This window comes from Macaca nemestrina, chromosome 5 (genome assembly GCF_043159975.1).
Source record: "Macaca nemestrina isolate mMacNem1 chromosome 5, mMacNem.hap1, whole genome shotgun sequence".
Lineage (NCBI taxonomy): Eukaryota > Metazoa > Chordata > Mammalia > Primates > Cercopithecidae > Macaca > Macaca nemestrina.
Window position 1 is genome coordinate 5,543,266 of NC_092129.1, and position 12,016 is coordinate 5,555,281.

The 12,016-nt window shown below is 42.6% G+C and overlaps 1 pseudogene; it reads right to left on the minus strand.

Annotated features, from left to right (window-relative positions):
* Window positions 1-1,188: 1,188 nt before the first annotated feature.
* On the minus strand, window positions 1,189-1,841 carry LOC105487546 (large ribosomal subunit protein eL19-like; annotated as a pseudogene).
* Window positions 1,842-12,016: the final 10,175 nt, after the last annotated feature.

Sequence of the window (12,016 nt, forward strand, 5' to 3'; positions counted from 1 at the left end):
TAAAAAATAAATGTCACTAGAGAGCTTCTTTGAAAAGGAAGAAAGACCCAATGATGAGACAGAAGAAGACTCTAAGACTGCCAATAAAAAGAAAGCTGCATTTGAAAGAAAATACCAAGAGTCTTACTTAAATTACCGGTTCATTGCAACAGGTGATTCACATTCTCCAAGTCTACTTTGTATAATACATGGCGACTGACTATCGAACAAAGCCATGAAACCTTCAAAACTGCTTCACCACATGGAGATCAAGCATCCTGCATTAAAAGACAAGTCTTTGGAGTGAACACAAAGAACAGAAGCAATTATTGAAGGCCACCACTTCATCAAATGTGTCTGCACTGAGAGCATCACTTTTAGTAACTAACTGCTTGCTAAAGCTAAGAAGCCCTTTACTGCTGGTGAAGAGTTGATCCTGCCTGCTGCTAAGGACATTTGTTGTGAACTTTTAGGAAAGGCTGCAGTTCAAAAGGTGGCAGGTGTTCCTCTTTCGTCTAGCACTGTAACTAGAGGAATTGATGAGATGGCAGAGGATATTGAGGCACAATTGTTAGAGAGGATTAATGAGTCACCGTGGGGCACAATCCAGGTTGATGAGTCTACCGACGTTGACAACAAGGCAGCAATCCTTGTTTATGTGTGATATATTTTTCAAGAGGATGTGCATGAGGATATGCTATGTGCTCTTTTGTTGCCAGTCAACACCCCAGCTGCAGAACTACTCAAGTCTTTGAATGATTACATACTGGGAAAACTAAATTGGTCGTTTTGTGTCAGTATATGCATGGATGGAGTGGCTGCATCACTGGACTGCTTTCTGGTTTCACTACTTGGGTCAAAGAAGTCACTTCTGAATGTGAGTCGACACACTGTGTCATCCACAGAGAAATGCTGGCTAGCCACAAAACGTCACCTGAACTTAACAACATTTTGCATGATGTGATTAAAATGATCAACCACATTAAAGTACATGCCCTTAACCCATGTCTGTTCATGTAGCTCTGCGAGGAGATGGACGCAGAGCACACACACATTCTCATACACGGAAGTAAAATGCTTTCTAAAGGTAGATCGCTGGCCAGAGTTTTTGAATTAGGAGATTCCTTTAGAATCCAGAGATTTCTTTTTTTTTTTCTTTCTTTTTCTTTTTTAAAGGCTTGTTTTATTTTAGTGGCTGATCTGTGTAGTCACGGAGGCCGGTATGTACAGACCAAGAGGGGAGCTTTTATTTCTTGGTCTCTTCCTCCTTGGACAAAGTCTTGATGATCTCCTCCTTCTTGGCCTGGAGGCGCTCTTCAGGCGCTTGCCTGCTTCCTTGGTCTTAGACCTGCGGGCCTCAGCCTGGTCAGCCAGGAGCTTCTTGCGGGCCTTGTCTGCCTTCAGCTTGTGGCTGTGTTCCATGAGAATCCGCTTGTTTTTGAACACATTCCCCTTCACCTTCAGGTACAGGCTGTGATACATGTGGCGATCAATCTTCTCAGACTCACGGTATCTTCTGAGCAGCCGGCGCAGAATCCTCATTCTCCTCATCCACGTGACGTTCTCTGGTATTCGGGCGTTGGCTGTACCCTTCCGCTTACCTATGCCCGTGTGCCTGGCTTCCGGCGGGCCAAGGTATTTTTCCCGCATCGCGCCCGGGAATGGACCGTCACAGGCTTGCGGATGATCAGCCCGTCTTTGATCAGCTTTCGGATCTGCTGACGGGAGTTGGCATTGGCGATTTCATTGGTCTCATTGGGATCTCACCAGACCTTCTTCTTGCCACAGCGGAGGACACTAGAGGCGAGCCTCTTCTGAAGCCTGAGCATGCGCATGGCTGCGGCCGCAGCAGCGAAAGGAAAGAGCTCCGAATCCAGAGATTTCTTTTAGAAAAACAGTCAGCACTGGCAGCACATTTCGGTGACACAGAATGGGTTGCAGAACTTGCTTACTTGTGTGACATATTCAACTTGCTCAACAGACTCAATCTGCCACTTCAGGGGAGAACGACAGCTGTGTTCAAGTCGGCAGATAAAGCGGCTGCATTGAAAGCCAAACTGGAATTACGAGGGTGACGAGGGAATACTGGGATTTCTGACATGTTTCAAACATTAGCAGAGACTGTGAAAGAGACAGAGCCAGGACCTTCTTTCCCCCAGCTGAGGCAGGATCACCGCCTCAGCTTTCAGGAGAGCTTGAGCGATACTTCCCAACCACAAAAGAACCCGGAACCGGGAAGGAATGACTCCGCGACCCATTTGTGAGTAAGCCTGGTGAATCGACTGCCTGTGCTAGAAGAGGATCAGCTGCTTGAAATGGCAAATGACAGTGGTTTTAAAAATGTGTTTGAGACGGCCGGGTGCGGTGGCTCAAGCCTGTAATCCCAGCACTTTGGGAGGCCGAGACGGGCGGATCACGAGGTCAGGAGATCGAGACCATCCTGGCTAACACGGTGAAACCCCGTCTCTACTAAAAATACAAAAAAAAAAACTAGCCGGGCGAGGTGGCGGGCGCCTGTGGTCCCAGCTACTCAGGAGGCTGAGGCAGGAGAATGGCGCAAACCCGGGAGGCGGAGCTTGCAGTGAGCTGAGATCCGGCCACTGCACTCCAGCCTGGGCGACAGAGCGAGACTCCGTCTCAAAAAAAAAAAAAAAAATGTGTTTGAGACAACTTCAAATCTCCAAATGTTCTGGATGAAGGTACAGGTGGAATATCCTGAGGTTGCCACAAAAGCGCTGAAAAGCTGCTTCCGTGTCCAACAACCTGTCTTTGTGAAGCAGGGTTTTCTGCAGTGACAGCGACCACAAAGAGATTACAGAGCAGCGTGGACATAAGTGACACACTTCAGGTGTCACTGTCTCCCGTCACCCCCTTATGGGACTGTCTAGTTGCAGGAAAACAAGCTCAGGGCTCCCATGGATTCTACATCACTGATACACATCACCATTGTATAATTATTTTATTCTATATTATATTGTAATAATGATAGAAATGAGGCACACACACCTGTACTCCCAGTACTTTGGGAGATGGAGGCAGGCAGATCACTTTGAGGTCAGGAGTTTGAGACCAGCCTGGCCAATATGATGAAATCCTGTCTCTACTAAAAATACAAAAAATTAGCCAAGCGTGGTGGTGTGCACCTGTAATCTCAGCTACTCAGGAGGCTGAGGCAGGAGAATCACTTGAACCCAGGAGGCGGAGGTCGCAGTGAGTGGAGATCACATCACTGAACTCCAGTCTGGGTGACAGAGGGAAATGCTGTCTTAAAAAATAAATAAATAAGTAAGTAAGTAAGTAAATAAATAAATAAATAAAAGCACAATAAATGTAATGCACTTGAATCATCCTGAAAGCATCCCCTCCTCTCCAGTCAGTGGGAAAATTGTCAGCCACAAAACTAGTCCCTGATGTCAAAAAGGTCGAGGACCACTGTTCTAGAGTATGCCTAACTATACGACATTCTATCAGGCAATTTCCCTTACAACAAGCACATAAGATTTATCTGGAAATATTTGGTCATGCTACTTTCCTGTTAAAGATCAGGGTTTTGCTAACATTGGTTTTGCGGGTTTGTGTGACAGAGACAAGAAAGCACCGCCCCAGACACAGAGTGAAGACCTCCCTCTGGAATGAATCAAAAGAGTTGCCCTAGAGTGAGCACACACTGGGCCTCGTTTGGCTCTGGCTTCTTTGGGGGGTGCTTTTGCTTTGCTCCCTGACTGCAGGCAGAGTCCCCATCCATGCTGGTTGCTGTGTGCTCTGTTCTTAGAGGCCAAGTGCTGGAAATACACGCCATTCCTCACCTATGTGGGAGAATGTGCTCGCCAAGACGACACAGTGTTCAGACGGCACTGAGGAAAATTCCTTGGGTCTGAGTGATGGATGGAAGATGGAATGAGAAACAGGAGGTCGTGTGTATTCTAATTAGAAAGTACATGTTTTTTAAAAAAGTGGCACATCTTAATAGTCTCTTGAGGATTTATTTTTGACATGGATAATTAACTACAGTTTGAGCCAACTTATGTGTGATTTCTTTGCAGAATGTCTCCCATAGAGACTACAACTGCTGTTCTTGCGACTTGCCCTAACTTTACTTTCACACTGGGGAGAACGGTTTGAGAACTTTGCATATCCTCAAGCCATATCTAAAGAACAATATTTTGTGAACTAAAATGCATAGGATATGATTGCATATTGTTATTCAATACTCTGAGATTAAAGAAAGGATACACAGATTATTTTAGTTAGAAATAGCCTGGTTTTGTCTTTTTCAAAAGAGCACAATTATACTGAAAGTATTAAAAAGCAAGAAGAAGTCGCATTAAAAAGTCTTGCATTAAGAACATTGTAAACACTCATGAAATACTAAGTATTTGTTATAATTTTTAGTTTACTATACTACCAGAAGTCAAATTGTATGCTTAATTGTATGCGTAATTGTATGCTTCAGTTTTTGGTTTTGAAAACATGGCCACTGTGTGTACGTAAGTTTTGCAAGAAATTTATTTAGTGTGATGGCCTAAGTCTTAATGAGTTGTTTCATATACCACGTTTCATTTCTGCATTGGCACTATAATGGACAAGTACATTAAATGTGCTCATATAAGTTCTGCTTTTTTTTTTTTCTTTGAGACAGGGTCTCCCTCTATCTATCAGGCTGGAGTGCCATGGTGAGACCACAGCTCACCGCAGCTTTGATCTCCCGGGCTCAAGCGATTCTGTCACCTCACGCTCCTGAGTAGCTGGGACTACAGGCACGCCATGCTCAGCTAATTTTTAAATTTTCGTTTTGTAGCAATGAAGTTTCACCATGTTGCCCAAGCTAGTCTCAAACTCCTGAGCTCAAGTGATCCTCCCTCCTCGGCCTTCCAAAGTGCTGAGATTCAGGTGTCAGCCACTGCCCATGGCCAAGTTTCTCCCCTCCTATCTATGCCTTGCTCCTATTAGTTTAGTTTCTTTTCACAAAACGAATATTTTCTCTTCCTGTTTCTCTTTTACTAACTTATCTCCTGCATCTTTCCAAATTTTTCTGCCACATCTTCGTATTCTATTTCTATTATAGATATGGACTCAAAAAAATCTGCCAGGACCTTGAGCAAGCATGATGATCATAGCTAGCATAGCTCACTCAGTCTGTGCCAGGGATTGTCCCTAATAATGCATTCCTAATTTATCTCTGCAGTAACCCATTGAGACAGGTGCTGTTACTATGTGCATTTTTACAGAGCAGAAACAGTGGGGCCTCCAGGAGATAGCATATTCCAGAATTCCAGATGTGAACTTCAGAAACCTAGGGAGGAAAGAGGAAAATCAACAGGTCGACTTTTTGCCATAAATGTCTTCCCATAGCTATTTTTCAACACAACAACCTTGATGGGATAGATGTTGGAAGCTCTATGTTCATAGTCTGGAGTTTGAAGGTTTCAGATGCTTGCCACACTTACATATCCAGCGGAATGTGGAAATTAAAACTCAGACAAGTCTGTTTCAAAAGTCCATGGTTGTTTCTGTACGTCATGCCCAGGATATTCACAGCTAGTTACTGCCTAACGTGGTCTCTCACCACTAGTGTGACTAAATCAAAGTTACATTGTTGGGTTCATCTGGATTATTTTAGCATCATTTCTACACTATTCTTAAACAATACCACTCTTTAAAATATGACAATATATGTTTCGGACACCATGACACCTGACTCAACTGCTCAAAACTTAACACACATCTAGGTTTAAAATACTATTTTGAAAAGGCATCATTTTTTTATCATCATAAATTAATGTCATGGATAACACATTCTAAAACAATTTCCAGTGGATGACATTGAACTTCACTGAAAATATTTTAAGTATTCTGAAGATGTGATAGAATCATATTTCCTGGAGAACTTTCTAACTTCATGTAAGTGTAGCCACAGGATTTGACCACTGGTTTCTCTGTGAGTGTTCAGCCCAGGTGCCAGTACCATAGGGGTAGCTCTGCTGCCCAGTGCTGGAGGCTGGGCTGTGTTCTGTTTATGAGATGTGAGGTCAAAATCCCCGACTACTCACACAGTGCTTTCTGTCTGGCTAACTGAAAGTTGGGTGGATATAAGATTCTCCCATCAGAACAAATCTGTGGCATTGGTGTGAATATTTTGCCCCATGTCACGATGACATTTCATAAAGAGTTTGGATGGAACTTTCAGAAAAAAAATGCAGCTAGTTAGTGGTCATTAAGGTGGGTTTTCCATATGTTTCCAGAGCAGCTTTTAGGTTCCACTACTTTTAATTAGATGCAACTGGCAGTTTTAATCATCGTGCTGGGGTAGTGGGGTGGCCTTAGATCAAGAATGTCAAGGCAAGGGTGATATATGAATCTTGCTTATTGCAGTCCTGACTCTGAGCACGTTCCCTCCTGATGAGGCAAACAGGCAGTGCGTGTGTTCTTGCAGGCCTGGCTGTTCATGAAGTTCATGGGTCTGACCTGAGGGCTCCTAAGGCAAATAGATAGTTCCATGGCTTGCAAAGGTAACTATCCACAAGTAAATAGTGGTTCTCCTGTTCTGCCACCTTATTTTGGATGCTTTATCAGATGAAAGAAAAACCTTCCAAAAAACTGAATTCATGGAAAGCGAATGTAAAGATGTAGTGAGGGTGGATAAGGTAGGGTGCAGGGTATGGAGAGAAGATACCTGACCAGCGCCTGGGCTGAAGCCTTTCCTCCAGCCTGAATTCTATGGCAACTATGAATGGTAAATATGAAGTCCTAAAAATACACATCACGACATAGATGTATTGCCCTCAATAGTTCCCATATCTTGATATATTTGGGAGAAGCCAAACAGCTTAATTGTTACGAGTTAAACATTAAGCTGTGTTCTATTTGCAGTCATTGGTTGGGGTTGAATTTGACTGCAATGGTTGCAGTCATTGGTTGAGCTTGACTATGCACTCACCTGAATCCAAAGTTGATGATTTTCCATGACATGATGATTTCCTATGACATGTTTTTCTAAGTACAAAGTACAGCGGCAGCTGCAGAGTTAATGATAGGAAGCTCTCAGGGTAATAGGATGGACACACATTGAACTTCAATGACCAGGACCCAAGGCTCTGCTGCTCTCTCTGCCTCCCACCATCCTTGGCTGCCCATCTCTACCCATTCTTCACAGCCCTTTCTCGTCCTAGTTCCTCCAAAAACCTTCGCATGACCTTGGGAATTTACAGCTCCCACTACAACAACTGCACTTGAATTCCTTTGCCTCCTATGTGAAAACCTGTTTCTTTTAAGTAACAACATCAGGTTTAGAAACTCCTGAGCTGTGTTTCCGACCTGCAAAAATAATTGGTTTCATCACATAGTGTTTTAAAAATAACATGAATTTAAACCCTTTTCCCAGATAGGCCCCACTAATGCCTTGGAGTATCTTCCTGGTCATGAAAACATAAAAATTAAGACCTTTTAATATGAGATTAAAACTAATCTCTGTTTTTATTGTTTTATGTGTATAGGCTAGTAAACTGGACATTTGTATTTTATTTAGGCAGTTACTTTTATTAGTATCCATTTATACTTTATATTTTATCCCTTTACACTTAAACAACAATTTAGCTGAACAGAAAAATTCACTGGCCGTGTGCTGAATTTTCTTCTCTCTTTGAGAATCTGTAGACATTGCTCAGCTGACGTGTGGGAAGGAATGCTGCTAGGAATCATTCTGGGACCACAGGTATTCTTCTCTTACTGGTGACTTAGCCTGTTTTGTCTGGATGTCAAAAGGTTTTTTTCTTTGCCATTGCTTCTCAGTAATTTCTCAGTAACTTGTGGATTGTTCTCTGTCAATCTTTAATGGCAACAGTGGACTTTTCTATCTAAAGAACAAGCTTTTCTTTCTTTATTTATAACTTGTAGCTTATTTCTTTACAATTTATAGCTTGACATTCTGTTCTGTGCTCTTCGTTCTCCCTTTGGGAATATCTGTTCTGCTTCTGTTGGATCTTGGCATGTCAGCTGAATGCATCCTTTTTACCCTTACTTCTTCAAATGATTATTCTTTCCCACTTTGCTTGCTTTTCTTAATTGAGTTCTAAACTTCTTCCACTGTGTTTTAAGCAGTTTTCCTCTCACCCACCACTCTCTTCTGAATTTCTGTCTGTATTGTGGATGAATTGATAATAGTTTGAGCAGTCTCTTTGACCATGAATGGAAGCCATGTGGTCAGGTTGACAGAGAAGAAACACAGAAAGACCTGGGCCCCTGACATCATCATGGATATTTCATACAAGCCTTGAACTGGCTCCTCCAAGACTTCTACATCAGAGAAAATCAAACTTCAATCTGTTTAATCTGCTGTCATTTGGGTTTTCCATTTTACCTAGTAATATATGTCTCTCACCTGATATAACATCATGCATTGTAATTTATATTACTTACTTGTGGGCATTTATCTTATTTATAATATCTTGCCACAAAGCATTCCTAAGAAAAGTAAAAGAAGATTTAGATACATGAAGAAATGTATTACGTTTATTAATTAGAAGACAATATTATTAAGATATCATTTCCCTTCAAATTGATCTATAGATTCAATTCTACTCCAATCAAATCCCAGCAGGCTTTTTTTGACAGATGTTGAGAAGCTAATTATAAAATCTAACTGGAAACGCAAACAACCTAATATAGGCAAAATGACATCATGTGATGGTCACTTTACATATACACACATTATTATATGTATGCACACATACATGTTCATATATGTATACCCATATACATATTCACAAATACACATATACACTTACATATTTATATATGTATACACATATACACACAACACATACATATGTTTTCATATGCATATACATACACACATACACACATTTATATACATATACATAGGTATACATATTCATATATGTATACACACATTTACATATCAATATTGGGATACAAGCACACATACATATTCATATATATGCACATATTTGTGTATTTATATATGTATACATACACAATACATCTACTCAGATATACACATATAAACACATATAAATACACCATACATGTACACATACATACATACTCATTTATGTATATATACAGATATACATATTAATATATATGTAGAATACACATATATACACACATATGCATATTTATATACACACAAACATACATACACACATATGCAAGTAAGTATACATACACAATATACATATGCATTCTAATAGACACATACATGCACCTATATACATAGATGCATTTATATATGTATACATGTACAATATATACTGACATATATATACTCACAATTCACACATATACTATACATATTCATGTACATATGTTCACACATATTTTTAATTCCTATTACAACCTTGTCAAGGGCTTCCTAACCCATTTTGCCAATGAGGAAAACACCTTTCTCAGAATTTGCTCACTAGGGATGCATAATTAATATTAATTAACAGATAATCTCACAAATAATTATGCTAAGTATAAGAAACCAGACAATAAAAAGTACAGTGTATTATTATAATTAGATAAAATTATGTAAAATACAAACTAAAATTCAGTTAAGAAACCACGTCTGCAGTCACTTGCAGGATGGGAGATAGGGAGGGAGAGATGCATTGGGGGGCACGAGGAAATGCTGGCATCCTGATCTCCCACTTCTGTAAGTCTAGAGTTACCCTTCAGAAGATATTCATGCAGCAGCATGTCTGAGTATTCTGGTGACACAAGGGCTTGGTTCCCGAGCCTGTAGGAGTGCAGCCTGGTGCAGCCCCTGAGGTTGGCAGACCCTGGAGACCCACAAATTTCCCCTCCTGAAGGGCTCCTGGGACTGAGAGTCCAGTCTGCTCCTTGGCTGCCCTGCCCTGTGGCCTCCTTTCTCTCCCTTCAGACTTGGCAGGTGTCACGTCCCACTGCCTTCCTAGCCAGGACTCAGCTGCCTGACTTTCAGTTCTGTGTCCCACAGTGTCCCTTGGAATTTTGGGGAAAACTTTGCTGGTTCATGCCATGTCCTCTTCCTGCAACATTCTTCCTCCCACAGACAGTCCGAGGAGCTGTTTCATGGAGACATCGTGCAAGTAAACCTTTATGTTTTATTTCTAAATGGTTTACCCTCCTTCATTTCTATTAGAAATGTGGTGGATTAGACATGAAGTCATGAGAAGACTGACCTGACTCAGCTGTTTTAGGAAGGTGCCACTTTTCACACAGCTGTGACTCTGGCAAGACTTCCTACCTAAGGGGAGGAGGTGGAAAATGGATGCAAGTAACTAGAGAAACAACTGCAGCATGGGCTCCGAGGCCTGCAGCCTAGAGAAACAACTGCAGCATGGGTCCCAAGGCCTGCCGCCTTGAGGAAAGCACTGGAGGGGCTGAGCTCTGGGACAACACAGGTCCCTTGCTCTTGGAATTCCCACTTGCCCCAGGAATTGCCCCAGAAGCTCTCTGGCATGAAGTCCTCTGCACTTCCTACTGCAAATGTGCAAATGTCCCGCAGCCCGGGGGCAGTCATTTCTCTCCAGCCCGTCACTCCTGCTGCCACGGTGACCTGGAGGTATCGCTGCCATGGAGGCAGCTGCAGCTCTCTGTTCTCCTTGGTAAAGTGACACTGGCAGCCCCATCTCCAGCTGAACTCTTTGTTCAGGATGCTCAGGAAGCGAAGCTCGCTCTGCCTGCTGTGGGACCAGACACTCCAGCAGTCAGAGGGGTGCTGATGCAAAAAAGGAACAAGATATGAGGGGGATGAGGAGAGGGACGATGTGGGGTGTGAAGAATGACACCAGGTCTGTTGGGAGCAAGAAGGGAGATGGAGGCACCAGTCACCGAGAGAGAGAAGATGAGAGAACACATTTGGGGCTAGAATGAGACAATTTTAGATGTGTGAAGTTGGATGTAGCTGTGTGGTTTTCAGATGGATTTGTAAAGTAATCACTTAAAGAGGCCTGAGTTGGATATACACATTCAGGAATCACTGGGACATCAATGGGTCATAAAGTCAAAGAATGGGTGAATCTCTTAGGCAGAATCTGAGGCTGTGCAGAAAAGAGGGCTCACTTTTGCAGATTGGAGAGAGGAAAGGAGCCGCCAGCACAGGAGAGAAAGGGAAGGGCCATTGGAAGGGAAAAAGTAGTTGATAAACTGAGACAAGAGAAGAGACAGGACGTCAAAGGAGAGAGGAATCCACTGCAAGCAAAATGCTAGTCTTGAGGTGAGGACTGATGTGTGTGTGGCAGCGAATCAGTGAGGATCATTGTTAAAGAACAATGGCTGGAAAAGGCTCCACTTTCTCCCGTTTAGTCTCAATCATCTGCAAATCCGTTGTTCCTAGCCATCGCGCTCCCTCACAGGATTTTACTGCGTGTTCAGTGTCAGCACTGAGATCCAGAAGGCCACATTCACCTGAGGCTGCTTGGCCTACCACCAGTCCCCATCCTCTGGAGACCAAAGAGCAGTTCATAAAAGCTGGCTGGACGCTAAGGCTATTCCTGGTACATTTTCCCCTAAGGTAAGCGGACTGGCTATTTCCAGCACCTGGGTCCACCACCGTTTCTTTGCTGTTAATCTGGTTCAGTCCATACACATCTATGGTGTGGAAGAGTCGTGTAGATTTCTGTCTTATGTCACACAAAGAGAGAATCAAGAAGAAAGTAACAGTCTCCATAGGAATGCAGAGAAATTGGAAATGTCTGGGAAAAAGACGATGCGCGGTTGCTAGGGACGGGCTACTGTTTTCCGTGTAAGCTATGAGTCACCAGTGCTGACAAAATGTTCACGGTGGTGTGCAGAGCCCAAGGAGAGAGTCTCACCGCACATTCCTGAATGGGCAGATGGCATCTCCCTGTAAAAATGAGAACGGCTCTAGTCACGGAACACACAGTCGTTGAAGGATTTTACTTCTTTGTAAAAGGATTTACAAAGAAGTAAAATCCTTCAACTCTAAAACTCTTGGACTCCCTTTGTGCAGTAAATGAAGGTACTAACACCGTCAAGTCTTTCAACGCAGTGGCTTTAATCCTGGGACCATAGATGGGTTCCAGGGATT